Raw genomic sequence first — 26,284 nt, 5'->3', positions numbered from 1 at the left:
CAGCAGCTACTTGTCACAAGCACACATGAGTCTTTCATGTTTCTGCAGAACGGTGCTGCCTGCCACCTGTTAACAGACACGAGCAACTACACCTCAGGAAATAGGAAGGCAGGAGGCGGGCTGGTTTATGCAAATAAAAGCATGCACTGTGTCCAACCCTTCAGGAGGTTCAGGCAGTGTGCTAGAGCCTTCTTGGTCACAAGAGGTTGGGCACTAGTGCCGGGGAGCCTGTTTAGGCTGAAAGGACTGTGTATGGGCCGGCCTGATCTCCCTGTACTCCTGCACAGGACTCACTCTAAATTACAGGGCTAAAGAGTTCTGCCAGCAAAGCCTATATACAATGGCCGTTCGTGGCCGTTCGGGGCCGTTTGGGCAGGCAGGTGGTTGGTTGGGCAGAGGGCGAGGAGGAAGAACTGTGTTCACTCCTCTGCCTGCCTTTTTACCTCTCGCTTCCCCCCACTCACTCCTCCATCTGCCTCCCACTATGTCACACTAACTTTCCACCTGACCCCCATTTCAAATAGGTCACTTCATTCCAACTAGGCCCAGTGAAAAGGACAAGACGTTGGGTTCTTTATGCATTTTTTCCAAAGACAAAATGCCGCGCTGCGCCCATTTGCAAGTCCACAAAGCTAGCACAGTCCTAAGACGGTTTTTCATTTAAGCACTGTAGTACACCTGCCAAAAGGGCAGTCAAGCATTCCAGGACCAACTGCAGACCTAGCTGGAGGACGGGAGTGTGTGGAGCAAGCTCCAACTCCATCTCCCTGTTCCAGAAATCCGTGGCCGGCAGTTATAGGAAGCGTGGAATGCAATCACATGAAAAGTAAAAACCCATTTCAGGCATGTCAGAAGTGGGATTCGAACCCACGCCTCCAGAGGAGACTGCGACCTGAACGCAGCGCCTTAGACCACTCGGCCATCCTGACTCTGCCTTAGGCGCTCGCCTGAATCGGCTTAGAGGCTATGTTGGCAAGTCTTTGACCACACTTAAATCCTCTTGGATTTCCTAAAATGTCTCCACAGTCTGCCAGGAATATACTCTCGCGCATCCCACCCACCCCTCCTAACCCACCACCCTCCCCATCCATTTTAAAAATGTCACTTCATTCCCACTAGGCCCAGTTAAAAGGACAACACATTGGGTTCTTTATGCATTTTTTCCAAAGGCAAAATGTCGCGGTGCGCCCGTTTGCATGTCCACAAGGCCGGCCCAGTCCAAAGATGGTTTTTCACTGGAGTTCACTTTCCCAAAAAAGAAGCGAGGAAATACAGGAAGCACTGGAAATCAACCATGAGGCCTGCAGTGCGTGCTCCAACTCCATCTCCCTGTTCCAGAAAGCCTTGGCCAGCAGTTATAGGACGCCTGGAATGTTACAATCAAATGAAAAGAAAAAATCTGTTACAGACATGTCAGAGGTGGGATTCGAACCCACGCCTCCAGCGGAGACTGCGACCTGAACGCAGCGCCTTAGACCACTCGGCCATCCTGACTCTGCCGTTTGCACCCCTCAGATGCGGCTTAGAGGCAATGTTGGAAAGTCTCAAAGACCACCCGCCTAAAATCCTCTCCTATTGCATTAAAGTCTCCAAATTCCTCCCAAAAGAATAATCACAGGCAGGGCAGCACTCATACAACGACTACTGGCACAGACGTGCAGGGTTCAATCCCTATGTACAGCAGCTACTTGTCACAAGCACACATGAGTCTTTCATGTTTCTGCAGAACGGTGCTGCCTGCCACCTGTTAACAGACACGAGCAACTACACCTCAGGAAATAGGAAGGCAGGAGGCGGGCTGGTTTATGCAAATAAAAGCATGCACTGTGTCCAACCCTTCAGGAGGTTCAGGCAGTGTGCTAGAGCCTTCTTGGTCACAAGAGGTTGGGCACTAGTGCCGGGGAGCCTGTTTAGGCTGAAAGGACTGTGTATGGGCCGGCCTGATCTCCCTGTACTCCTGCACAGGACTCACTCTAAATTACAGGGCTAAAGAGTTCTGCCAGCAAAGCCTATATACAATGGCCGTTCGTGGCCGTTCGGGGCCGTTTGGGCAGGCAGGTGGTTGGTTGGGCAGAGGGCGAGGAGGAAGAACTGTGTTCACTCCTCTGCCTGCCTTTTTACCTCTCGCTTCCCCCCACTCACTCCTCCATCTGCCTCCCACTATGTCACACTAACTTTCCACCTGACCCCCATTTCAAATAGGTCACTTCATTCCAACTAGGCCCAGTGAAAAGGACAAGACGTTGGGTTCTTTATGCATTTTTTCCAAAGACAAAATGCCGCGCTGCGCCCATTTGCAAGTCCACAAAGCTAGCACAGTCCTAAGACGGTTTTTCATTTAAGCACTGTAGTACACCTGCCAAAAGGGCAGTCAAGCATTCCAGGACCAACTGCAGACCTAGCTGGAGGACGGGAGTGTGTGGAGCAAGCTCCAACTCCATCTCCCTGTTCCAGAAATCCGTGGCCGGCAGTTATAGGAAGCGTGGAATGCAATCACATGAAAAGTAAAAACCCATTTCAGGCATGTCAGAAGTGGGATTCGAACCCACGCCTCCAGAGGAGACTGCGACCTGAACGCAGCGCCTTAGACCACTCGGCCATCCTGACTCTGCCTTAGGCGCTCGCCTGAATCGGCTTAGAGGCTATGTTGGCAAGTCTTTGACCACACTTAAATCCTCTTGGATTTCCTAAAATGTCTCCACAGTCTGCCAGGAATATACTCTCGCGCATCCCACCCACCCCTCCTAACCCACCACCCTCCCCATCCATTTTAAAAATGTCACTTCATTCCCACTAGGCCCAGTTAAAAGGACAACACATTGGGTTCTTTATGCATTTTTTCCAAAGGCAAAATGTCGCGGTGCGCCCGTTTGCATGTCCACAAGGCCGGCCCAGTCCAAAGATGGTTTTTCACTGGAGTTCACTTTCCCAAAAAAGAAGCGAGGAAATACAGGAAGCACTGGAAATCAACCATGAGGCCTGCAGTGCGTGCTCCAACTCCATCTCCCTGTTCCAGAAAGCCTTGGCCAGCAGTTATAGGACGCCTGGAATGTTACAATCAAATGAAAAGAAAAAATCTGTTACAGACATGTCAGAGGTGGGATTCGAACCCACTGCGACCTGAACGCAGCGCCTTAGACCACTCGGCCATCCTGACTCTGCCGTTTGCACCCCTCAGATGCGGCTTAGAGGCAATGTTGGAAAGTCTCAAAGACCACCCGCCTAAAATCCTCTCCTATTGCATTAAAGTCTCCAAATTCCTCCCAAAAGAATAATCACAGGCAGGGCAGCACTCATACAACGACTACTGGCACAGACGTGCAGGGTTCAATCCCTATGTACAGCAGCTACTTGTCACAAGCACACATGAGTCTTTCATGTTTCTGCAGAACGGTGCTGCCTGCCACCTGTTAACAGACACGAGCAACTACACCTCAGGAAATAGGAAGGCAGGAGGCGGGCTGGTTTATGCAAATAAAAGCATGCACTGTGTCCAACCCTTCAGGAGGTTCAGGCAGTGTGCTAGAGCCTTCTTGGTCACAAGAGGTTGGGCACTAGTGCCGGGGAGCCTGTTTAGGCTGAAAGGACTGTGTATGGGCCGGCCTGATCTCCCTGTACTCCTGCACAGGACTCACTCTAAATTACAGGGCTAAAGAGTTCTGCCAGCAAAGCCTATATACAATGGCCGTTCGTGGCCGTTCGGGGCCGTTTGGGCAGGCAGGTGGTTGGTTGGGCAGAGGGCGAGGAGGAAGAACTGTGTTCACTCCTCTGCCTGCCTTTTTACCTCTCGCTTCCCCCCACTCACTCCTCCATCTGCCTCCCACTATGTCACACTAACTTTCCACCTGACCCCCATTTCAAATAGGTCACTTCATTCCAACTAGGCCCAGTGAAAAGGACAAGACGTTGGGTTCTTTATGCATTTTTTCCAAAGACAAAATGCCGCGCTGCGCCCATTTGCAAGTCCACAAAGCTAGCACAGTCCTAAGACGGTTTTTCATTTAAGCACTGTAGTACACCTGCCAAAAGGGCAGTCAAGCATTCCAGGACCAACTGCAGACCTAGCTGGAGGACGGGAGTGTGTGGAGCAAGCTCCAACTCCATCTCCCTGTTCCAGAAATCCGTGGCCGGCAGTTATAGGAAGCGTGGAATGCAATCACATGAAAAGTAAAAACCCATTTCAGGCATGTCAGAAGTGGGATTCGAACCCACGCCTCCAGAGGAGACTGCGACCTGAACGCAGCGCCTTAGACCACTCGGCCATCCTGACTCTGCCTTAGGCGCTCGCCTGAATCGGCTTAGAGGCTATGTTGGCAAGTCTTTGACCACACTTAAATCCTCTTGGATTTCCTAAAATGTCTCCACAGTCTGCCAGGAATATACTCTCGCGCATCCCACCCACCCCTCCTAACCCACCACCCTCCCCATCCATTTTAAAAATGTCACTTCATTCCCACTAGGCCCAGTTAAAAGGACAACACATTGGGTTCTTTATGCATTTTTTCCAAAGGCAAAATGTCGCGGTGCGCCCGTTTGCATGTCCACAAGGCCGGCCCAGTCCAAAGATGGTTTTTCACTGGAGTTCACTTTCCCAAAAAAGAAGCGAGGAAATACAGGAAGCACTGGAAATCAACCATGAGGCCTGCAGTGCGTGCTCCAACTCCATCTCCCTGTTCCAGAAAGCCTTGGCCAGCAGTTATAGGACGCCTGGAATGTTACAATCAAATGAAAAGAAAAAATCTGTTACAGACATGTCAGAGGTGGGATTCGAACCCACGCCTCCAGCGGAGACTGCGACCTGAACGCAGCGCCTTAGACCACTCGGCCATCCTGACTCTGCCGTTTGCACCCCTCAGATGCGGCTTAGAGGCAATGTTGGAAAGTCTCAAAGACCACCCGCCTAAAATCCTCTCCTATTGCATTAAAGTCTCCAAATTCCTCCCAAAAGAATAATCACAGGCAGGGCAGCACTCATACAACGACTACTGGCACAGACGTGCAGGGTTCAATCCCTATGTACAGCAGCTACTTGTCACAAGCACACATGAGTCTTTCATGTTTCTGCAGAACGGTGCTGCCTGCCACCTGTTAACAGACACGAGCAACTACACCTCAGGAAATAGGAAGGCAGGAGGCGGGCTGGTTTATGCAAATAAAAGCATGCACTGTGTCCAACCCTTCAGGAGGTTCAGGCAGTGTGCTAGAGCCTTCTTGGTCACAAGAGGTTGGGCACTAGTGCCGGGGAGCCTGTTTAGGCTGAAAGGACTGTGTATGGGCCGGCCTGATCTCCCTGTACTCCTGCACAGGACTCACTCTAAATTACAGGGCTAAAGAGTTCTGCCAGCAAAGCCTATATACAATGGCCGTTCGTGGCCGTTCGGGGCCGTTTGGGCAGGCAGGTGGTTGGTTGGGCAGAGGGCGAGGAGGAAGAACTGTGTTCACTCCTCTGCCTGCCTTTTTACCTCTCGCTTCCCCCCACTCACTCCTCCATCTGCCTCCCACTATGTCACACTAACTTTCCACCTGACCCCCATTTCAAATAGGTCACTTCATTCCAACTAGGCCCAGTGAAAAGGACAAGACGTTGGGTTCTTTATGCATTTTTTCCAAAGACAAAATGCCGCGCTGCGCCCATTTGCAAGTCCACAAAGCTAGCACAGTCCTAAGACGGTTTTTCATTTAAGCACTGTAGTACACCTGCCAAAAGGGCAGTCAAGCATTCCAGGACCAACTGCAGACCTAGCTGGAGGACGGGAGTGTGTGGAGCAAGCTCCAACTCCATCTCCCTGTTCCAGAAATCCGTGGCCGGCAGTTATAGGAAGCGTGGAATGCAATCACATGAAAAGTAAAAACCCATTTCAGGCATGTCAGAAGTGGGATTCGAACCCACGCCTCCAGAGGAGACTGCGACCTGAACGCAGCGCCTTAGACCACTCGGCCATCCTGACTCTGCCTTAGGCGCTCGCCTGAATCGGCTTAGAGGCTATGTTGGCAAGTCTTTGACCACACTTAAATCCTCTTGGATTTCCTAAAATGTCTCCACAGTCTGCCAGGAATATACTCTCGCGCATCCCACCCACCCCTCCTAACCCACCACCCTCCCCATCCATTTTAAAAATGTCACTTCATTCCCACTAGGCCCAGTTAAAAGGACAACACATTGGGTTCTTTATGCATTTTTTCCAAAGGCAAAATGTCGCGGTGCGCCCGTTTGCATGTCCACAAGGCCGGCCCAGTCCAAAGATGGTTTTTCACTGGAGTTCACTTTCCCAAAAAAGAAGCGAGGAAATACAGGAAGCACTGGAAATCAACCATGAGGCCTGCAGTGCGTGCTCCAACTCCATCTCCCTGTTCCAGAAAGCCTTGGCCAGCAGTTATAGGACGCCTGGAATGTTACAATCAAATGAAAAGAAAAAATCTGTTACAGACATGTCAGAGGTGGGATTCGAACCCACTGCGACCTGAACGCAGCGCCTTAGACCACTCGGCCATCCTGACTCTGCCGTTTGCACCCCTCAGATGCGGCTTAGAGGCAATGTTGGAAAGTCTCAAAGACCACCCGCCTAAAATCCTCTCCTATTGCATTAAAGTCTCCAAATTCCTCCCAAAAGAATAATCACAGGCAGGGCAGCACTCATACAACGACTACTGGCACAGACGTGCAGGGTTCAATCCCTATGTACAGCAGCTACTTGTCACAAGCACACATGAGTCTTTCATGTTTCTGCAGAACGGTGCTGCCTGCCACCTGTTAACAGACACGAGCAACTACACCTCAGGAAATAGGAAGGCAGGAGGCGGGCTGGTTTATGCAAATAAAAGCATGCACTGTGTCCAACCCTTCAGGAGGTTCAGGCAGTGTGCTAGAGCCTTCTTGGTCACAAGAGGTTGGGCACTAGTGCCGGGGAGCCTGTTTAGGCTGAAAGGACTGTGTATGGGCCGGCCTGATCTCCCTGTACTCCTGCACAGGACTCACTCTAAATTACAGGGCTAAAGAGTTCTGCCAGCAAAGCCTATATACAATGGCCGTTCGTGGCCGTTCGGGGCCGTTTGGGCAGGCAGGTGGTTGGTTGGGCAGAGGGCGAGGAGGAAGAACTGTGTTCACTCCTCTGCCTGCCTTTTTACCTCTCGCTTCCCCCCACTCACTCCTCCATCTGCCTCCCACTATGTCACACTAACTTTCCACCTGACCCCCATTTCAAATAGGTCACTTCATTCCAACTAGGCCCAGTGAAAAGGACAAGACGTTGGGTTCTTTATGCATTTTTTCCAAAGACAAAATGCCGCGCTGCGCCCATTTGCAAGTCCACAAAGCTAGCACAGTCCTAAGACGGTTTTTCATTTAAGCACTGTAGTACACCTGCCAAAAGGGCAGTCAAGCATTCCAGGACCAACTGCAGACCTAGCTGGAGGACGGGAGTGTGTGGAGCAAGCTCCAACTCCATCTCCCTGTTCCAGAAATCCGTGGCCGGCAGTTATAGGAAGCGTGGAATGCAATCACATGAAAAGTAAAAACCCATTTCAGGCATGTCAGAAGTGGGATTCGAACCCACGCCTCCAGAGGAGACTGCGACCTGAACGCAGCGCCTTAGACCACTCGGCCATCCTGACTCTGCCTTAGGCGCTCGCCTGAATCGGCTTAGAGGCTATGTTGGCAAGTCTTTGACCACACTTAAATCCTCTTGGATTTCCTAAAATGTCTCCACAGTCTGCCAGGAATATACTCTCGCGCATCCCACCCACCCCTCCTAACCCACCACCCTCCCCATCCATTTTAAAAATGTCACTTCATTCCCACTAGGCCCAGTTAAAAGGACAACACATTGGGTTCTTTATGCATTTTTTCCAAAGGCAAAATGTCGCGGTGCGCCCGTTTGCATGTCCACAAGGCCGGCCCAGTCCAAAGATGGTTTTTCACTGGAGTTCACTTTCCCAAAAAAGAAGCGAGGAAATACAGGAAGCACTGGAAATCAACCATGAGGCCTGCAGTGCGTGCTCCAACTCCATCTCCCTGTTCCAGAAAGCCTTGGCCAGCAGTTATAGGACGCCTGGAATGTTACAATCAAATGAAAAGAAAAAATCTGTTACAGACATGTCAGAGGTGGGATTCGAACCCACGCCTCCAGCGGAGACTGCGACCTGAACGCAGCGCCTTAGACCACTCGGCCATCCTGACTCTGCCGTTTGCACCCCTCAGATGCGGCTTAGAGGCAATGTTGGAAAGTCTCAAAGACCACCCGCCTAAAATCCTCTCCTATTGCATTAAAGTCTCCAAATTCCTCCCAAAAGAATAATCACAGGCAGGGCAGCACTCATACAACGACTACTGGCACAGACGTGCAGGGTTCAATCCCTATGTACAGCAGCTACTTGTCACAAGCACACATGAGTCTTTCATGTTTCTGCAGAACGGTGCTGCCTGCCACCTGTTAACAGACACGAGCAACTACACCTCAGGAAATAGGAAGGCAGGAGGCGGGCTGGTTTATGCAAATAAAAGCATGCACTGTGTCCAACCCTTCAGGAGGTTCAGGCAGTGTGCTAGAGCCTTCTTGGTCACAAGAGGTTGGGCACTAGTGCCGGGGAGCCTGTTTAGGCTGAAAGGACTGTGTATGGGCCGGCCTGATCTCCCTGTACTCCTGCACAGGACTCACTCTAAATTACAGGGCTAAAGAGTTCTGCCAGCAAAGCCTATATACAATGGCCGTTCGTGGCCGTTCGGGGCCGTTTGGGCAGGCAGGTGGTTGGTTGGGCAGAGGGCGAGGAGGAAGAACTGTGTTCACTCCTCTGCCTGCCTTTTTACCTCTCGCTTCCCCCCACTCACTCCTCCATCTGCCTCCCACTATGTCACACTAACTTTCCACCTGACCCCCATTTCAAATAGGTCACTTCATTCCAACTAGGCCCAGTGAAAAGGACAAGACGTTGGGTTCTTTATGCATTTTTTCCAAAGACAAAATGCCGCGCTGCGCCCATTTGCAAGTCCACAAAGCTAGCACAGTCCTAAGACGGTTTTTCATTTAAGCACTGTAGTACACCTGCCAAAAGGGCAGTCAAGCATTCCAGGACCAACTGCAGACCTAGCTGGAGGACGGGAGTGTGTGGAGCAAGCTCCAACTCCATCTCCCTGTTCCAGAAATCCGTGGCCGGCAGTTATAGGAAGCGTGGAATGCAATCACATGAAAAGTAAAAACCCATTTCAGGCATGTCAGAAGTGGGATTCGAACCCACGCCTCCAGAGGAGACTGCGACCTGAACGCAGCGCCTTAGACCACTCGGCCATCCTGACTCTGCCTTAGGCGCTCGCCTGAATCGGCTTAGAGGCTATGTTGGCAAGTCTTTGACCACACTTAAATCCTCTTGGATTTCCTAAAATGTCTCCACAGTCTGCCAGGAATATACTCTCGCGCATCCCACCCACCCCTCCTAACCCACCACCCTCCCCATCCATTTTAAAAATGTCACTTCATTCCCACTAGGCCCAGTTAAAAGGACAACACATTGGGTTCTTTATGCATTTTTTCCAAAGGCAAAATGTCGCGGTGCGCCCGTTTGCATGTCCACAAGGCCGGCCCAGTCCAAAGATGGTTTTTCACTGGAGTTCACTTTCCCAAAAAAGAAGCGAGGAAATACAGGAAGCACTGGAAATCAACCATGAGGCCTGCAGTGCGTGCTCCAACTCCATCTCCCTGTTCCAGAAAGCCTTGGCCAGCAGTTATAGGACGCCTGGAATGTTACAATCAAATGAAAAGAAAAAATCTGTTACAGACATGTCAGAGGTGGGATTCGAACCCACGCCTCCAGCGGAGACTGCGACCTGAACGCAGCGCCTTAGACCACTCGGCCATCCTGACTCTGCCGTTTGCACCCCTCAGATGCGGCTTAGAGGCAATGTTGGAAAGTCTCAAAGACCACCCGCCTAAAATCCTCTCCTATTGCATTAAAGTCTCCAAATTCCTCCCAAAAGAATAATCACAGGCAGGGCAGCACTCATACAACGACTACTGGCACAGACGTGCAGGGTTCAATCCCTATGTACAGCAGCTACTTGTCACAAGCACACATGAGTCTTTCATGTTTCTGCAGAACGGTGCTGCCTGCCACCTGTTAACAGACACGAGCAACTACACCTCAGGAAATAGGAAGGCAGGAGGCGGGCTGGTTTATGCAAATAAAAGCATGCACTGTGTCCAACCCTTCAGGAGGTTCAGGCAGTGTGCTAGAGCCTTCTTGGTCACAAGAGGTTGGGCACTAGTGCCGGGGAGCCTGTTTAGGCTGAAAGGACTGTGTATGGGCCGGCCTGATCTCCCTGTACTCCTGCACAGGACTCACTCTAAATTACAGGGCTAAAGAGTTCTGCCAGCAAAGCCTATATACAATGGCCGTTCGTGGCCGTTCGGGGCCGTTTGGGCAGGCAGGTGGTTGGTTGGGCAGAGGGCGAGGAGGAAGAACTGTGTTCACTCCTCTGCCTGCCTTTTTACCTCTCGCTTCCCCCCACTCACTCCTCCATCTGCCTCCCACTATGTCACACTAACTTTCCACCTGACCCCCATTTCAAATAGGTCACTTCATTCCAACTAGGCCCAGTGAAAAGGACAAGACGTTGGGTTCTTTATGCATTTTTTCCAAAGACAAAATGCCGCGCTGCGCCCATTTGCAAGTCCACAAAGCTAGCACAGTCCTAAGACGGTTTTTCATTTAAGCACTGTAGTACACCTGCCAAAAGGGCAGTCAAGCATTCCAGGACCAACTGCAGACCTAGCTGGAGGACGGGAGTGTGTGGAGCAAGCTCCAACTCCATCTCCCTGTTCCAGAAATCCGTGGCCGGCAGTTATAGGAAGCGTGGAATGCAATCACATGAAAAGTAAAAACCCATTTCAGGCATGTCAGAAGTGGGATTCGAACCCACGCCTCCAGAGGAGACTGCGACCTGAACGCAGCGCCTTAGACCACTCGGCCATCCTGACTCTGCCTTAGGCGCTCGCCTGAATCGGCTTAGAGGCTATGTTGGCAAGTCTTTGACCACACTTAAATCCTCTTGGATTTCCTAAAATGTCTCCACAGTCTGCCAGGAATATACTCTCGCGCATCCCACCCACCCCTCCTAACCCACCACCCTCCCCATCCATTTTAAAAATGTCACTTCATTCCCACTAGGCCCAGTTAAAAGGACAACACATTGGGTTCTTTATGCATTTTTTCCAAAGGCAAAATGTCGCGGTGCGCCCGTTTGCATGTCCACAAGGCCGGCCCAGTCCAAAGATGGTTTTTCACTGGAGTTCACTTTCCCAAAAAAGAAGCGAGGAAATACAGGAAGCACTGGAAATCAACCATGAGGCCTGCAGTGCGTGCTCCAACTCCATCTCCCTGTTCCAGAAAGCCTTGGCCAGCAGTTATAGGACGCCTGGAATGTTACAATCAAATGAAAAGAAAAAATCTGTTACAGACATGTCAGAGGTGGGATTCGAACCCACGCCTCCAGCGGAGACTGCGACCTGAACGCAGCGCCTTAGACCACTCGGCCATCCTGACTCTGCCGTTTGCACCCCTCAGATGCGGCTTAGAGGCAATGTTGGAAAGTCTCAAAGACCACCCGCCTAAAATCCTCTCCTATTGCATTAAAGTCTCCAAATTCCTCCCAAAAGAATAATCACAGGCAGGGCAGCACTCATACAACGACTACTGGCACAGACGTGCAGGGTTCAATCCCTATGTACAGCAGCTACTTGTCACAAGCACACATGAGTCTTTCATGTTTCTGCAGAACGGTGCTGCCTGCCACCTGTTAACAGACACGAGCAACTACACCTCAGGAAATAGGAAGGCAGGAGGCGGGCTGGTTTATGCAAATAAAAGCATGCACTGTGTCCAACCCTTCAGGAGGTTCAGGCAGTGTGCTAGAGCCTTCTTGGTCACAAGAGGTTGGGCACTAGTGCCGGGGAGCCTGTTTAGGCTGAAAGGACTGTGTATGGGCCGGCCTGATCTCCCTGTACTCCTGCACAGGACTCACTCTAAATTACAGGGCTAAAGAGTTCTGCCAGCAAAGCCTATATACAATGGCCGTTCGTGGCCGTTCGGGGCCGTTTGGGCAGGCAGGTGGTTGGTTGGGCAGAGGGCGAGGAGGAAGAACTGTGTTCACTCCTCTGCCTGCCTTTTTACCTCTCGCTTCCCCCCACTCACTCCTCCATCTGCCTCCCACTATGTCACACTAACTTTCCACCTGACCCCCATTTCAAATAGGTCACTTCATTCCAACTAGGCCCAGTGAAAAGGACAAGACGTTGGGTTCTTTATGCATTTTTTCCAAAGACAAAATGCCGCGCTGCGCCCATTTGCAAGTCCACAAAGCTAGCACAGTCCTAAGACGGTTTTTCATTTAAGCACTGTAGTACACCTGCCAAAAGGGCAGTCAAGCATTCCAGGACCAACTGCAGACCTAGCTGGAGGACGGGAGTGTGTGGAGCAAGCTCCAACTCCATCTCCCTGTTCCAGAAATCCGTGGCCGGCAGTTATAGGAAGCGTGGAATGCAATCACATGAAAAGTAAAAACCCATTTCAGGCATGTCAGAAGTGGGATTCGAACCCACGCCTCCAGAGGAGACTGCGACCTGAACGCAGCGCCTTAGACCACTCGGCCATCCTGACTCTGCCTTAGGCGCTCGCCTGAATCGGCTTAGAGGCTATGTTGGCAAGTCTTTGACCACACTTAAATCCTCTTGGATTTCCTAAAATGTCTCCACAGTCTGCCAGGAATATACTCTCGCGCATCCCACCCACCCCTCCTAACCCACCACCCTCCCCATCCATTTTAAAAATGTCACTTCATTCCCACTAGGCCCAGTTAAAAGGACAACACATTGGGTTCTTTATGCATTTTTTCCAAAGGCAAAATGTCGCGGTGCGCCCGTTTGCATGTCCACAAGGCCGGCCCAGTCCAAAGATGGTTTTTCACTGGAGTTCACTTTCCCAAAAAAGAAGCGAGGAAATACAGGAAGCACTGGAAATCAACCATGAGGCCTGCAGTGCGTGCTCCAACTCCATCTCCCTGTTCCAGAAAGCCTTGGCCAGCAGTTATAGGACGCCTGGAATGTTACAATCAAATGAAAAGAAAAAATCTGTTACAGACATGTCAGAGGTGGGATTCGAACCCACGCCTCCAGCGGAGACTGCGACCTGAACGCAGCGCCTTAGACCACTCGGCCATCCTGACTCTGCCGTTTGCACCCCTCAGATGCGGCTTAGAGGCAATGTTGGAAAGTCTCAAAGACCACCCGCCTAAAATCCTCTCCTATTGCATTAAAGTCTCCAAATTCCTCCCAAAAGAATAATCACAGGCAGGGCAGCACTCATACAACGACTACTGGCACAGACGTGCAGGGTTCAATCCCTATGTACAGCAGCTACTTGTCACAAGCACACATGAGTCTTTCATGTTTCTGCAGAACGGTGCTGCCTGCCACCTGTTAACAGACACGAGCAACTACACCTCAGGAAATAGGAAGGCAGGAGGCGGGCTGGTTTATGCAAATAAAAGCATGCACTGTGTCCAACCCTTCAGGAGGTTCAGGCAGTGTGCTAGAGCCTTCTTGGTCACAAGAGGTTGGGCACTAGTGCCGGGGAGCCTGTTTAGGCTGAAAGGACTGTGTATGGGCCGGCCTGATCTCCCTGTACTCCTGCACAGGACTCACTCTAAATTACAGGGCTAAAGAGTTCTGCCAGCAAAGCCTATATACAATGGCCGTTCGTGGCCGTTCGGGGCCGTTTGGGCAGGCAGGTGGTTGGTTGGGCAGAGGGCGAGGAGGAAGAACTGTGTTCACTCCTCTGCCTGCCTTTTTACCTCTCGCTTCCCCCCACTCACTCCTCCATCTGCCTCCCACTATGTCACACTAACTTTCCACCTGACCCCCATTTCAAATAGGTCACTTCATTCCAACTAGGCCCAGTGAAAAGGACAAGACGTTGGGTTCTTTATGCATTTTTTCCAAAGACAAAATGCCGCGCTGCGCCCATTTGCAAGTCCACAAAGCTAGCACAGTCCTAAGACGGTTTTTCATTTAAGCACTGTAGTACACCTGCCAAAAGGGCAGTCAAGCATTCCAGGACCAACTGCAGACCTAGCTGGAGGACGGGAGTGTGTGGAGCAAGCTCCAACTCCATCTCCCTGTTCCAGAAATCCGTGGCCGGCAGTTATAGGAAGCGTGGAATGCAATCACATGAAAAGTAAAAACCCATTTCAGGCATGTCAGAAGTGGGATTCGAACCCACGCCTCCAGAGGAGACTGCGACCTGAACGCAGCGCCTTAGACCACTCGGCCATCCTGACTCTGCCTTAGGCGCTCGCCTGAATCGGCTTAGAGGCTATGTTGGCAAGTCTTTGACCACACTTAAATCCTCTTGGATTTCCTAAAATGTCTCCACAGTCTGCCAGGAATATACTCTCGCGCATCCCACCCACCCCTCCTAACCCACCACCCTCCCCATCCATTTTAAAAATGTCACTTCATTCCCACTAGGCCCAGTTAAAAGGACAACACATTGGGTTCTTTATGCATTTTTTCCAAAGGCAAAATGTCGCGGTGCGCCCGTTTGCATGTCCACAAGGCCGGCCCAGTCCAAAGATGGTTTTTCACTGGAGTTCACTTTCCCAAAAAAGAAGCGAGGAAATACAGGAAGCACTGGAAATCAACCATGAGGCCTGCAGTGCGTGCTCCAACTCCATCTCCCTGTTCCAGAAAGCCTTGGCCAGCAGTTATAGGACGCCTGGAATGTTACAATCAAATGAAAAGAAAAAATCTGTTACAGACATGTCAGAGGTGGGATTCGAACCCACGCCTCCAGCGGAGACTGCGACCTGAACGCAGCGCCTTAGACCACTCGGCCATCCTGACTCTGCCGTTTGCACCCCTCAGATGCGGCTTAGAGGCAATGTTGGAAAGTCTCAAAGACCACCCGCCTAAAATCCTCTCCTATTGCATTAAAGTCTCCAAATTCCTCCCAAAAGAATAATCACAGGCAGGGCAGCACTCATACAACGACTACTGGCACAGACGTGCAGGGTTCAATCCCTATGTACAGCAGCTACTTGTCACAAGCACACATGAGTCTTTCATGTTTCTGCAGAACGGTGCTGCCTGCCACCTGTTAACAGACACGAGCAACTACACCTCAGGAAATAGGAAGGCAGGAGGCGGGCTGGTTTATGCAAATAAAAGCATGCACTGTGTCCAACCCTTCAGGAGGTTCAGGCAGTGTGCTAGAGCCTTCTTGGTCACAAGAGGTTGGGCACTAGTGCCGGGGAGCCTGTTTAGGCTGAAAGGACTGTGTATGGGCCGGCCTGATCTCCCTGTACTCCTGCACAGGACTCACTCTAAATTACAGGGCTAAAGAGTTCTGCCAGCAAAGCCTATATACAATGGCCGTTCGTGGCCGTTCGGGGCCGTTTGGGCAGGCAGGTGGTTGGTTGGGCAGAGGGCGAGGAGGAAGAACTGTGTTCACTCCTCTGCCTGCCTTTTTACCTCTCGCTTCCCCCCACTCACTCCTCCATCTGCCTCCCACTATGTCACACTAACTTTCCACCTGACCCCCATTTCAAATAGGTCACTTCATTCCAACTAGGCCCAGTGAAAAGGACAAGACGTTGGGTTCTTTATGCATTTTTTCCAAAGACAAAATGCCGCGCTGCGCCCATTTGCAAGTCCACAAAGCTAGCACAGTCCTAAGACGGTTTTTCATTTAAGCACTGTAGTACACCTGCCAAAAGGGCAGTCAAGCATTCCAGGACCAACTGCAGACCTAGCTGGAGGACGGGAGTGTGTGGAGCAAGCTCCAACTCCATCTCCCTGTTCCAGAAATCCGTGGCCGGCAGTTATAGGAAGCGTGGAATGCAATCACATGAAAAGTAAAAACCCATTTCAGGCATGTCAGAAGTGGGATTCGAACCCACGCCTCCAGAGGAGACTGCGACCTGAACGCAGCGCCTTAGACCACTCGGCCATCCTGACTCTGCCTTAGGCGCTCGCCTGAATCGGCTTAGAGGCTATGTTGGCAAGTCTTTGACCACACTTAAATCCTCTTGGATTTCCTAAAATGTCTCCACAGTCTGCCAGGAATATACTCTCGCGCATCCCACCCACCCCTCCTAACCCACCACCCTCCCCATCCATTTTAAAAATGTCACTTCATTCCCACTAGGCCCAGTTAAAAGGACAACACATTGGGTTCTTTATGCATTTTTTCCAAAGGCAAAATGTCGCGGTGCGCCCGTTTGCATGTCCACAAGGCCGGCCCAGTCCAAAGATGGTTTTTCACTGGAGTTCACTTTCCCAAAAAAGAAGCGAGGAAATACAGGAAGCACTGGAAATCAACCATGAGGCCTGCAGTGCGTGCTCCAACTCCATCTCCCTGTTCCAGAAAGCCTTGGCCAGCAGTTATAGGACGCCTGGAATGTTACAATCAAATGAAAAGAAAAAATCTGTTACAGACATGTCAGAGGTGGGATTCGAACCCACGCCTCCAGCGGAGACTGCGACCTGAACGCAGCGCCTTAGACCACTCGGCCATCCTGACTCTGCCGTTTGCACCCCTCAGATGCGGCTTAGAGGCAATGTTGGAAAGTCTCAAAGACCACCCGCCTAAAATCCTCTCCTATTGCATTAAAGTCTCCAAATTCCTCCCAAAAGAATAATCACAGGCAGGGCAGCACTCATACAACGACTACTGGCACAGACGTGCAGGGTTCAATCCCTATGTACAGCAGCTACTTGTCACAAGCACACATGAGTCTTTCATGTTTCTGCAGAACGGTGCTGCCTGCCACCTGTTAACAGACACGAGCAACTACACCTCAGGAAATAGGAAGGCAGGAGGCGGGCTGGTTTATGCAAATAAAAGCATGCACTGTGTCCAACCCTTCAGGAGGTTCAGGCAGTGTGCTAGAGCCTTCTTGGTCACAAGAGGTTGGGCACTAGTGCCGGGGAGCCTGTTTAGGCTGAAAGGACTGTGTATGGGCCGGCCTGATCTCCCTGTACTCCTGCACAGGACTCACTCTAAATTACAGGGCTAAAGAGTTCTGCCAGCAAAGCCTATATACAATGGCCGTTCGTGGCCGTTCGGGGCCGTTTGGGCAGGCAGGTGGTTGGTTGGGCAGAGGGCGAGGAGGAAGAACTGTGTTCACTCCTCTGCCTGCCTTTTTACCTCTCGCTTCCCCCCACTCACTCCTCCATCTGCCTCCCACTATGTCACACTAACTTTCCACCTGACCCCCATTTCAAATAGGTCACTTCATTCCAACTAGGCCCAGTGAAAAGGACAAGACGTTGGGTTCTTTATGCATTTTTTCCAAAGACAAAATGCCGCGCTGCGCCCATTTGCAAGTCCACAAAGCTAGCACAGTCCTAAGACGGTTTTTCATTTAAGCACTGTAGTACACCTGCCAAAAGGGCAGTCAAGCATTCCAGGACCAACTGCAGACCTAGCTGGAGGACGGGAGTGTGTGGAGCAAGCTCCAACTCCATCTCCCTGTTCCAGAAATCCGTGGCCGGCAGTTATAGGAAGCGTGGAATGCAATCACATGAAAAGTAAAAACCCATTTCAGGCATGTCAGAAGTGGGATTCGAACCCACGCCTCCAGAGGAGACTGCGACCTGAACGCAGCGCCTTAGACCACTCGGCCATCCTGACTCTGCCTTAGGCGCTCGCCTGAATCGGCTTAGAGGCTATGTTGGCAAGTCTTTGACCACACTTAAATCCTCTTGGATTTCCTAAAATGTCTCCACAGTCTGCCAGGAATATACTCTCGCGCATCCCACCCACCCCTCCTAACCCACCACCCTCCCCATCCATTTTAAAAATGTCACTTCATTCCCACTAGGCCCAGTTAAAAGGACAACACATTGGGTTCTTTATGCATTTTTTCCAAAGGCAAAATGTCGCGGTGCGCCCGTTTGCATGTCCACAAGGCCGGCCCAGTCCAAAGATGGTTTTTCACTGGAGTTCACTTTCCCAAAAAAGAAGCGAGGAAATACAGGAAGCACTGGAAATCAACCATGAGGCCTGCAGTGCGTGCTCCAACTCCATCTCCCTGTTCCAGAAAGCCTTGGCCAGCAGTTATAGGACGCCTGGAATGTTACAATCAAATGAAAAGAAAAAATCTGTTACAGACATGTCAGAGGTGGGATTCGAACCCACGCCTCCAGCGGAGACTGCGACCTGAACGCAGCGCCTTAGACCACTCGGCCATCCTGACTCTGCCGTTTGCACCCCTCAGATGCGGCTTAGAGGCAATGTTGGAAAGTCTCAAAGACCACCCGCCTAAAATCCTCTCCTATTGCATTAAAGTCTCCAAATTCCTCCCAAAAGAATAATCACAGGCAGGGCAGCACTCATACAACGACTACTGGCACAGACGTGCAGGGTTCAATCCCTATGTACAGCAGCTACTTGTCACAAGCACACATGAGTCTTTCATGTTTCTGCAGAACGGTGCTGCCTGCCACCTGTTAACAGACACGAGCAACTACACCTCAGGAAATAGGAAGGCAGGAGGCGGGCTGGTTTATGCAAATAAAAGCATGCACTGTGTCCAACCCTTCAGGAGGTTCAGGCAGTGTGCTAGAGCCTTCTTGGTCACAAGAGGTTGGGCACTAGTGCCGGGGAGCCTGTTTAGGCTGAAAGGACTGTGTATGGGCCGGCCTGATCTCCCTGTACTCCTGCACAGGACTCACTCTAAATTACAGGGCTAAAGAGTTCTGCCAGCAAAGCCTATATACAATGGCCGTTCGTGGCCGTTCGGGGCCGTTTGGGCAGGCAGGTGGTTGGTTGGGCAGAGGGCGAGGAGGAAGAACTGTGTTCACTCCTCTGCCTGCCTTTTTACCTCTCGCTTCCCCCCACTCACTCCTCCATCTGCCTCCCACTATGTCACACTAACTTTCCACCTGACCCCCATTTCAAATAGGTCACTTCATTCCAACTAGGCCCAGTGAAAAGGACAAGACGTTGGGTTCTTTATGCATTTTTTCCAAAGACAAAATGCCGCGCTGCGCCCATTTGCAAGTCCACAAAGCTAGCACAGTCCTAAGACGGTTTTTCATTTAAGCACTGTAGTACACCTGCCAAAAGGGCAGTCAAGCATTCCAGGACCAACTGCAGACCTAGCTGGAGGACGGGAGTGTGTGGAGCAAGCTCCAACTCCATCTCCCTGTTCCAGAAATCCGTGGCCGGCAGTTATAGGAAGCGTGGAATGCAATCACATGAAAAGTAAAAACCCATTTCAGGCATGTCAGAAGTGGGATTCGAACCCACGCCTCCAGAGGAGACTGCGACCTGAACGCAGCGCCTTAGACCACTCGGCCATCCTGACTCTGCCTTAGGCGCTCGCCTGAATCGGCTTAGAGGCTATGTTGGCAAGTCTTTGACCACACTTAAATCCTCTTGGATTTCCTAAAATGTCTCCACAGTCTGCCAGGAATATACTCTCGCGCATCCCACCCACCCCTCCTAACCCACCACCCTCCCCATCCATTTTAAAAATGTCACTTCATTCCCACTAGGCCCAGTTAAAAGGACAACACATTGGGTTCTTTATGCATTTTTTCCAAAGGCAAAATGTCGCGGTGCGCCCGTTTGCATGTCCACAAGGCCGGCCCAGTCCAAAGATGGTTTTTCACTGGAGTTCACTTTCCCAAAAAAGAAGCGAGGAAATACAGGAAGCACTGGAAATCAACCATGAGGCCTGCAGTGCGTGCTCCAACTCCATCTCCCTGTTCCAGAAAGCCTTGGCCAGCAGTTATAGGACGCCTGGAATGTTACAATCAAATGAAAAGAAAAAATCTGTTACAGACATGTCAGAGGTGGGATTCGAACCCACGCCTCCAGCGGAGACTGCGACCTGAACGCAGCGCCTTAGACCACTCGGCCATCCTGACTCTGCCGTTTGCACCCCTCAGATGCGGCTTAGAGGCAATGTTGGAAAGTCTCAAAGACCACCCGCCTAAAATCCTCTCCTATTGCATTAAAGTCTCCAAATTCCTCCCAAAAGAATAATCACAGGCAGGGCAGCACTCATACAACGACTACTGGCACAGACGTGCAGGGTTCAATCCCTATGTACAGCAGCTACTTGTCACAAGCACACATGAGTCTTTCATGTTTCTGCAGAACGGTGCTGCCTGCCACCTGTTAACAGACACGAGCAACTACACCTCAGGAAATAGGAAGGCAGGAGGCGGGCTGGTTTATGCAAATAAAAGCATGCACTGTGTCCAACCCTTCAGGAGGTTCAGGCAGTGTGCTAGAGCCTTCTTGGTCACAAGAGGTTGGGCACTAGTGCCGGGGAGCCTGTTTAGGCTGAAAGGACTGTGTATGGGCCGGCCTGATCTCCCTGTACTCCTGCACAGGACTCACTCTAAATTACAGGGCTAAAGAGTTCTGCCAGCAAAGCCTATATACAATGGCCGTTCGTGGCCGTTCGGGGCCGTTTGGGCAGGCAGGTGGTTGGTTGGGCAGAGGGCGAGGAGGAAGAACTGTGTTCACTCCTCTGCCTGCCTTTTTACCTCTCGCTTCCCCCCACTCACTCCTCCATCTGCCTCCCACTATGTCACACTAACTTTCCACCTGACCCCCATTTCAAATAGGTCACTTCATTCCAACTAGGCCCAGTGAAAAGGACAAGACGTTGGGTTCTTTATGCATTTTTTCCAAAGACAAAATGCCGCGCTGCGCCCATTTGCAAGTCCACAAAGCTAGCACAGTCCTAAGACGGTTTTTCATTTAAGCACTGTAGTACACCTGCCAAAAGGGCAGTCAAGCATTCCAGGACCAACTGCAGACCTAGCTGGAGGACGGGAGTGTGTGGAGCAAGCTCCAACTCCATCTCCCTGTTCCAGAAATCCGTGGCCGGCAGTTATAGGAAGCGTGGAATGCAATCACATGAAAAGTAAAAACCCATTTCAGGCATGTCAGAAGTGGGATTCGAACCCACGCCTCCAGAGGAGACTGCGACCTGAACGCAGCGCCTTAGACCACTCGGCCATCCTGACTCTGCCTTAGGCGCTCGCCTGAATCGGCTTAGAGGCTATGTTGGCAAGTCTTTGACCACACTTAAATCCTCTTGGATTTCCTAAAATGTCTCCACAGTCTGCCAGGAATATACTCTCGCGCATCCCACCCACCCCTCCTAACCCACCACCCTCCCCATCCATTTTAAAAATGTCACTTCATTCCCACTAGGCCCAGTTAAAAGGACAACACATTGGGTTCTTTATGCATTTTTTCCAAAGGCAAAATGTCGCGGTGCGCCCGTTTGCATGTCCACAAGGCCGGCCCAGTCCAAAGATGGTTTTTCACTGGAGTTCACTTTCCCAAAAAAGAAGCGAGGAAATACAGGAAGCACTGGAAATCAACCATGAGGCCTGCAGTGCGTGCTCCAACTCCATCTCCCTGTTCCAGAAAGCCTTGGCCAGCAGTTATAGGACGCCTGGAATGTTACAATCAAATGAAAAGAAAAAATCTGTTACAGACATGTCAGAGGTGGGATTCAAACCCACGCCTCCAGCGGAGACTGCGACCTGAACGCAGCGCCTTAGACCACTCGGCCATCCTGACTCTGCCGTTTGCACCCCTCAGATGCGGCTTAGAGGCAATGTTGGAAAGTCTCAAAGACCACCCGCCTAAAATCCTCTCCTATTGCATTAAAGTCTCCAAATTCCTCCCAAAAGAATAATCACAGGCAGGGCAGCACTCATACAACGACTACTGGCACAGACGTGCAGGGTTCAATCCCTATGTACAGCAGCTACTTGTCACAAGCACACATGAGTCTTTCATGTTTCTGCAGAACGGTGCTGCCTGCCACCTGTTAACAGACACGAGCAACTACACCTCAGGAAATAGGAAGGCAGGAGGCGGGCTGGTTTATGCAAATAAAAGCATGCACTGTGTCCAACCCTTCAGGAGGTTCAGGCAGTGTGCTAGAGCCTTCTTGGTCACAAGAGGTTGGGCACTAGTGCCGGGGAGCCTGTTTAGGCTGAAAGGACTGTGTATGGGCCGGCCTGATCTCCCTGTACTCCTGCACAGGACTCACTCTAAATTACAGGGCTAAAGAGTTCTGCCAGCAAAGCCTATATACAATGGCCGTTCGTGGCCGTTCGGGGCCGTTTGGGCAGGCAGGTGGTTGGTTGGGCAGAGGGCGAGGAGGAAGAACTGTGTTCACTCCTCTGCCTGCCTTTTTACCTCTCGCTTCCCCCCACTCACTCCTCCATCTGCCTCCCACTATGTCACACTAACTTTCCACCTGACCCCCATTTCAAATAGGTCACTTCATTCCAACTAGGCCCAGTGAAAAGGACAAGACGTTGGGTTCTTTATGCATTTTTTCCAAAGACAAAATGCCGCGCTGCGCCCATTTGCAAGTCCACAAAGCTAGCACAGTCCTAAGACGGTTTTTCATTTAAGCACTGTAGTACACCTGCCAAAAGGGCAGTCAAGCATTCCAGGACCAACTGCAGACCTAGCTGGAGGACGGGAGTGTGTGGAGCAAGCTCCAACTCCATCTCCCTGTTCCAGAAATCCGTGGCCGGCAGTTATAGGAAGCGTGGAATGCAATCACATGAAAAGTAAAAACCCATTTCAGGCATGTCAGAAGTGGGATTCGAACCCACGCCTCCAGAGGAGACTGCGACCTGAACGCAGCGCCTTAGACCACTCGGCCATCCTGACTCTGCCTTAGGCGCTCGCCTGAATCGGCTTAGAGGCTATGTTGGCAAGTCTTTGACCACACTTAAATCCTCTTGGATTTCCTAAAATGTCTCCACAGTCTGCCAGGAATATACTCTCGCGCATCCCACCCACCCCTCCTAACCCACCACCCTCCCCATCCATTTTAAAAATGTCACTTCATTCCCACTAGGCCCAGTTAAAAGGACAACACATTGGGTTCTTTATGCATTTTTTCCAAAGGCAAAATGTCGCGGTGCGCCCGTTTGCATGTCCACAAGGCCGGCCCAGTCCAAAGATGGTTTTTCACTGGAGTTCACTTTCCCAAAAAAGAAGCGAGGAAATACAGGAAGCACTGGAAATCAACCATGAGGCCTGCAGTGCGTGCTCCAACTCCATCTCCCTGTTCCAGAAAGCCTTGGCCAGCAGTTATAGGACGCCTGGAATGTTACAATCAAATGAAAAGAAAAAATCTGTTACAGACATGTCAGAGGTGGGATTCAAACCCACGCCTCCAGCGGAGACTGCGACCTGAACGCAGCGCCTTAGACCACTCGGCCATCCTGACTCTGCCGTTTGCACCCCTCAGATGCGGCTTAGAGGCAATGTTGGAAAGTCTCAAAGACCACCCGCCTAAAATCCTCTCCTATTGCATTAAAGTCTCCAAATTCCTCCCAAAAGAATAATCACAGGCAGGGCAGCACTCATACAACGACTACTGGCACAGACGTGCAGGGTTCAATCCCTATGTACAGCAGCTACTTGTCACAAGCACACATGAGTCTTTCATGTTTCTGCAGAACGGTGCTGCCTGCCACCTGTTAACAGACACGAGCAACTACACCTCAGGAAATAGGAAGGCAGGAGGCGGGCTGGTTTATGCAAATAAAAGCATGCACTGTGTCCAACCCTTCAGGAGGTTCAGGCAGTGTGCTAGAGCCTTCTTGGTCACAAGAGGTTGGGCACTAGTGCCGGGGAGCCTGTTTAGGCTGAAAGGACTGTGTATGGGCCGGCCTGATCTCCCTGTACTCCTGCACAGGACTCACTCTAAATTACAGGGCTAAAGAGTTCTGCCAGCAAAGCCTATATACAATGGCCGTTCGTGGCCGTTCGGGGCCGTTTGGGCAGGCAGGTGGTTGGTTGGGCAGAGGGCGAGGAGGAAGAACTGTGTTCACTCCTCTGCCTGCCTTTTTACCTCTCGCTTCCCCCCACTCACTCCTCCATCTGCCTCCCACTATGTCACACTAACTTTCCACCTGACCCCCATTTCAAATAGGTCACTTCATTCCAACTAGGCCCAGTGAAAAGGACAAGACGTTGGGTTCTTTATGCATTTTTTCCAAAGACAAAATGCCGCGCTGCGCCCATTTGCAAGTCCACAAAGCTAGCACAGTCCTAAGACGGTTTTTCATTTAAGCACTGTAGTACACCTGCCAAAAGGGCAGTCAAGCATTCCAGGACCAACTGCAGACCTAGCTGGAGGACGGGAGTGTGTGGAGCAAGCTCCAACTCCATCTCCCTGTTCCAGAAATCCGTGGCCGGCAGTTATAGGAAGCGTGGAATGCAATCACATGAAAAGTAAAAACCCATTTCAGGCATGTCAGAAGTGGGATTCGAACCCACGCCTCCAGAGGAGACTGCGACCTGAACGCAGCGCCTTAGACCACTCGGCCATCCTGACTCTGCCTTAGGCGCTCGCCTGAATCGGCTTAGAGGCTATGTTGGCAAGTCTTTGACCACACTTAAATCCTCTTGGATTTCCTAAAATGTCTCCACAGTCTGCCAGGAATATACTCTCGCGCATCCCACCCACCCCTCCTAACCCACCACCCTCCCCATCCATTTTAAAAATGTCACTTCATTCCCACTAGGCCCAGTTAAAAGGACAACACATTGGGTTCTTTATGCATTTTTTCCAAAGGCAAAATGTCGCGGTGCGCCCGTTTGCATGTCCACAAGGCCGGCCCAGTCCAAAGATGGTTTTTCACTGGAGTTCACTTTCCCAAAAAAGAAGCGAGGAAATACAGGAAGCACTGGAAATCAACCATGAGGCCTGCAGTGCGTGCTCCAACTCCATCTCCCTGTTCCAGAAAGCCTTGGCCAGCAGTTATAGGACGCCTGGAATGTTACAATCAAATGAAAAGAAAAAATCTGTTACAGACATGTCAGAGGTGGGATTCGAACCCACTGCGACCTGAACGCAGCGCCTTAGACCACTCGGCCATCCTGACTCTGCCGTTTGCACCCCTCAGATGCGGCTTAGAGGCAATGTTGGAAAGTCTCAAAGACCACCCGCCTAAAATCCTCTCCTATTGCATTAAAGTCTCCAAATTCCTCCCAAAAGAATAATCACAGGCAGGGCAGCACTCATACAACGACTACTGGCACAGACGTGCAGGGTTCAATCCCTATGTACAGCAGCTACTTGTCACAAGCACACATGAGTCTTTCATGTTTCTGCAGAACGGTGCTGCCTGCCACCTGTTAACAGACACGAGCAACTACACCTCAGGAAATAGGAAGGCAGGAGGCGGGCTGGTTTATGCAAATAAAAGCATGCACTGTGTCCAACCCTTCAGGAGGTTCAGGCAGTGTGCTAGAGCCTTCTTGGTCACAAGAGGTTGGGCACTAGTGCCGGGGAGCCTGTTTAGGCTGAAAGGACTGTGTATGGGCCGGCCTGATCTCCCTGTACTCCTGCACAGGACTCACTCTAAATTACAGGGCTAAAGAGTTCTGCCAGCAAAGCCTATATACAATGGCCGTTCGTGGCCGTTCGGGGCCGTTTGGGCAGGCAGGTGGTTGGTTGGGCAGAGGGCGAGGAGGAAGAACTGTGTTCACTCCTCTGCCTGCCTTTTTACCTCTCGCTTCCCCCCACTCACTCCTCCATCTGCCTCCCACTATGTCACACTAACTTTCCACCTGACCCCCATTTCAAATAGGTCACTTCATTCCAACTAGGCCCAGTGAAAAGGACAAGACGTTGGGTTCTTTATGCATTTTTTCCAAAGACAAAATGCCGCGCTGCGCCCATTTGCAAGTCCACAAAGCTAGCACAGTCCTAAGACGGTTTTTCATTTAAGCACTGTAGTACACCTGCCAAAAGGGCAGTCAAGCATTCCAGGACCAACTGCAGACCTAGCTGGAGGACGGGAGTGTGTGGAGCAAGCTCCAACTCCATCTCCCTGTTCCAGAAATCCGTGGCCGGCAGTTATAGGAAGCGTGGAATGCAATCACATGAAAAGTAAAAACCCATTTCAGGCATGTCAGAAGTGGGATTCGAACCCACGCCTCCAGAGGAGACTGCGACCTGAACGCAGCGCCTTAGACCACTCGGCCATCCTGACTCTGCCTTAGGCGCTCGCCTGAATCGGCTTAGAGGCTATGTTGGCAAGTCTTTGACCACACTTAAATCCTCTTGGATTTCCTAAAATGTCTCCACAGTCTGCCAGGAATATACTCTCGCGCATCCCACCCACCCCTCCTAACCCACCACCCTCCCCATCCATTTTAAAAATGTCACTTCATTCCCACTAGGCCCAGTTAAAAGGACAACACATTGGGTTCTTTATGCATT

At 51.1% G+C, this 26,284-nt stretch overlaps 28 non-coding genes across 28 annotated transcripts; all 28 read right to left on the bottom strand.

Moving 5' to 3' along the window:
- Positions 1-846: 846 nt before the first annotated feature.
- On the bottom strand, positions 847-929 carry TRNAL-CAG (transfer RNA leucine (anticodon CAG)). Its single transcript has one exon. It is a non-coding gene; the product is annotated as a tRNA-Leu (tRNA).
- A 482-nt stretch (positions 930-1,411) lies between these two features.
- On the bottom strand, positions 1,412-1,494 carry TRNAL-CAG (transfer RNA leucine (anticodon CAG)). The gene has a single exon. It is a non-coding gene; the product is annotated as a tRNA-Leu (tRNA).
- Positions 1,495-2,524: 1,030 nt separating this feature from the next.
- On the bottom strand, positions 2,525-2,607 carry TRNAL-CAG (transfer RNA leucine (anticodon CAG)). Its single transcript has one exon. It is a non-coding gene; the product is annotated as a tRNA-Leu (tRNA).
- Positions 2,608-4,187: 1,580 nt separating this feature from the next.
- TRNAL-CAG (transfer RNA leucine (anticodon CAG)) lies at positions 4,188-4,270 on the bottom strand. The gene has a single exon. It is a non-coding gene; the product is annotated as a tRNA-Leu (tRNA).
- Positions 4,271-4,752: 482 nt separating this feature from the next.
- On the bottom strand, positions 4,753-4,835 carry TRNAL-CAG (transfer RNA leucine (anticodon CAG)). The gene has a single exon. It is a non-coding gene; the product is annotated as a tRNA-Leu (tRNA).
- A 1,030-nt stretch (positions 4,836-5,865) lies between these two features.
- Positions 5,866-5,948, bottom strand: TRNAL-CAG (transfer RNA leucine (anticodon CAG)). Its single transcript has one exon. It is a non-coding gene; the product is annotated as a tRNA-Leu (tRNA).
- Positions 5,949-7,528: 1,580 nt separating this feature from the next.
- On the bottom strand, positions 7,529-7,611 carry TRNAL-CAG (transfer RNA leucine (anticodon CAG)). Its single transcript has one exon. It is a non-coding gene; the product is annotated as a tRNA-Leu (tRNA).
- Positions 7,612-8,093: 482 nt separating this feature from the next.
- On the bottom strand, positions 8,094-8,176 carry TRNAL-CAG (transfer RNA leucine (anticodon CAG)). The gene has a single exon. It is a non-coding gene; the product is annotated as a tRNA-Leu (tRNA).
- Positions 8,177-9,206: 1,030 nt separating this feature from the next.
- Positions 9,207-9,289, bottom strand: TRNAL-CAG (transfer RNA leucine (anticodon CAG)). Its single transcript has one exon. It is a non-coding gene; the product is annotated as a tRNA-Leu (tRNA).
- Positions 9,290-9,771: 482 nt separating this feature from the next.
- Positions 9,772-9,854, bottom strand: TRNAL-CAG (transfer RNA leucine (anticodon CAG)). The gene has a single exon. It is a non-coding gene; the product is annotated as a tRNA-Leu (tRNA).
- Positions 9,855-10,884: 1,030 nt separating this feature from the next.
- Positions 10,885-10,967, bottom strand: TRNAL-CAG (transfer RNA leucine (anticodon CAG)). Its single transcript has one exon. It is a non-coding gene; the product is annotated as a tRNA-Leu (tRNA).
- A 482-nt stretch (positions 10,968-11,449) lies between these two features.
- Positions 11,450-11,532, bottom strand: TRNAL-CAG (transfer RNA leucine (anticodon CAG)). The gene has a single exon. It is a non-coding gene; the product is annotated as a tRNA-Leu (tRNA).
- A 1,030-nt stretch (positions 11,533-12,562) lies between these two features.
- Positions 12,563-12,645, bottom strand: TRNAL-CAG (transfer RNA leucine (anticodon CAG)). The gene has a single exon. It is a non-coding gene; the product is annotated as a tRNA-Leu (tRNA).
- Positions 12,646-13,127: 482 nt separating this feature from the next.
- On the bottom strand, positions 13,128-13,210 carry TRNAL-CAG (transfer RNA leucine (anticodon CAG)). Its single transcript has one exon. It is a non-coding gene; the product is annotated as a tRNA-Leu (tRNA).
- Positions 13,211-14,240: 1,030 nt separating this feature from the next.
- Positions 14,241-14,323, bottom strand: TRNAL-CAG (transfer RNA leucine (anticodon CAG)). Its single transcript has one exon. It is a non-coding gene; the product is annotated as a tRNA-Leu (tRNA).
- Positions 14,324-14,805: 482 nt separating this feature from the next.
- On the bottom strand, positions 14,806-14,888 carry TRNAL-CAG (transfer RNA leucine (anticodon CAG)). The gene has a single exon. It is a non-coding gene; the product is annotated as a tRNA-Leu (tRNA).
- A 1,030-nt stretch (positions 14,889-15,918) lies between these two features.
- On the bottom strand, positions 15,919-16,001 carry TRNAL-CAG (transfer RNA leucine (anticodon CAG)). Its single transcript has one exon. It is a non-coding gene; the product is annotated as a tRNA-Leu (tRNA).
- Positions 16,002-16,483: 482 nt separating this feature from the next.
- Positions 16,484-16,566, bottom strand: TRNAL-CAG (transfer RNA leucine (anticodon CAG)). The gene has a single exon. It is a non-coding gene; the product is annotated as a tRNA-Leu (tRNA).
- A 1,030-nt stretch (positions 16,567-17,596) lies between these two features.
- TRNAL-CAG (transfer RNA leucine (anticodon CAG)) lies at positions 17,597-17,679 on the bottom strand. Its single transcript has one exon. It is a non-coding gene; the product is annotated as a tRNA-Leu (tRNA).
- A 482-nt stretch (positions 17,680-18,161) lies between these two features.
- TRNAL-CAG (transfer RNA leucine (anticodon CAG)) lies at positions 18,162-18,244 on the bottom strand. Its single transcript has one exon. It is a non-coding gene; the product is annotated as a tRNA-Leu (tRNA).
- A 1,030-nt stretch (positions 18,245-19,274) lies between these two features.
- Positions 19,275-19,357, bottom strand: TRNAL-CAG (transfer RNA leucine (anticodon CAG)). Its single transcript has one exon. It is a non-coding gene; the product is annotated as a tRNA-Leu (tRNA).
- A 482-nt stretch (positions 19,358-19,839) lies between these two features.
- TRNAL-CAG (transfer RNA leucine (anticodon CAG)) lies at positions 19,840-19,922 on the bottom strand. The gene has a single exon. It is a non-coding gene; the product is annotated as a tRNA-Leu (tRNA).
- A 1,030-nt stretch (positions 19,923-20,952) lies between these two features.
- Positions 20,953-21,035, bottom strand: TRNAL-CAG (transfer RNA leucine (anticodon CAG)). The gene has a single exon. It is a non-coding gene; the product is annotated as a tRNA-Leu (tRNA).
- A 482-nt stretch (positions 21,036-21,517) lies between these two features.
- On the bottom strand, positions 21,518-21,600 carry TRNAL-CAG (transfer RNA leucine (anticodon CAG)). Its single transcript has one exon. It is a non-coding gene; the product is annotated as a tRNA-Leu (tRNA).
- Positions 21,601-22,630: 1,030 nt separating this feature from the next.
- TRNAL-CAG (transfer RNA leucine (anticodon CAG)) lies at positions 22,631-22,713 on the bottom strand. Its single transcript has one exon. It is a non-coding gene; the product is annotated as a tRNA-Leu (tRNA).
- Positions 22,714-23,195: 482 nt separating this feature from the next.
- Positions 23,196-23,278, bottom strand: TRNAL-CAG (transfer RNA leucine (anticodon CAG)). Its single transcript has one exon. It is a non-coding gene; the product is annotated as a tRNA-Leu (tRNA).
- A 1,030-nt stretch (positions 23,279-24,308) lies between these two features.
- On the bottom strand, positions 24,309-24,391 carry TRNAL-CAG (transfer RNA leucine (anticodon CAG)). Its single transcript has one exon. It is a non-coding gene; the product is annotated as a tRNA-Leu (tRNA).
- A 1,580-nt stretch (positions 24,392-25,971) lies between these two features.
- TRNAL-CAG (transfer RNA leucine (anticodon CAG)) lies at positions 25,972-26,054 on the bottom strand. The gene has a single exon. It is a non-coding gene; the product is annotated as a tRNA-Leu (tRNA).
- Between the last annotated feature and the right edge of the window lie 230 nt (positions 26,055-26,284).

The sequence above is a fragment of the Ambystoma mexicanum genome, chromosome 11, assembly GCF_040938575.1.
Source record: "Ambystoma mexicanum isolate Mex_15411 chromosome 11, UKY_AmexF1_1, whole genome shotgun sequence".
NCBI lineage: Eukaryota > Metazoa > Chordata > Amphibia > Caudata > Ambystomatidae > Ambystoma > Ambystoma mexicanum.
This window is presented reverse-complemented; position numbering and strand designations above follow the sequence as displayed.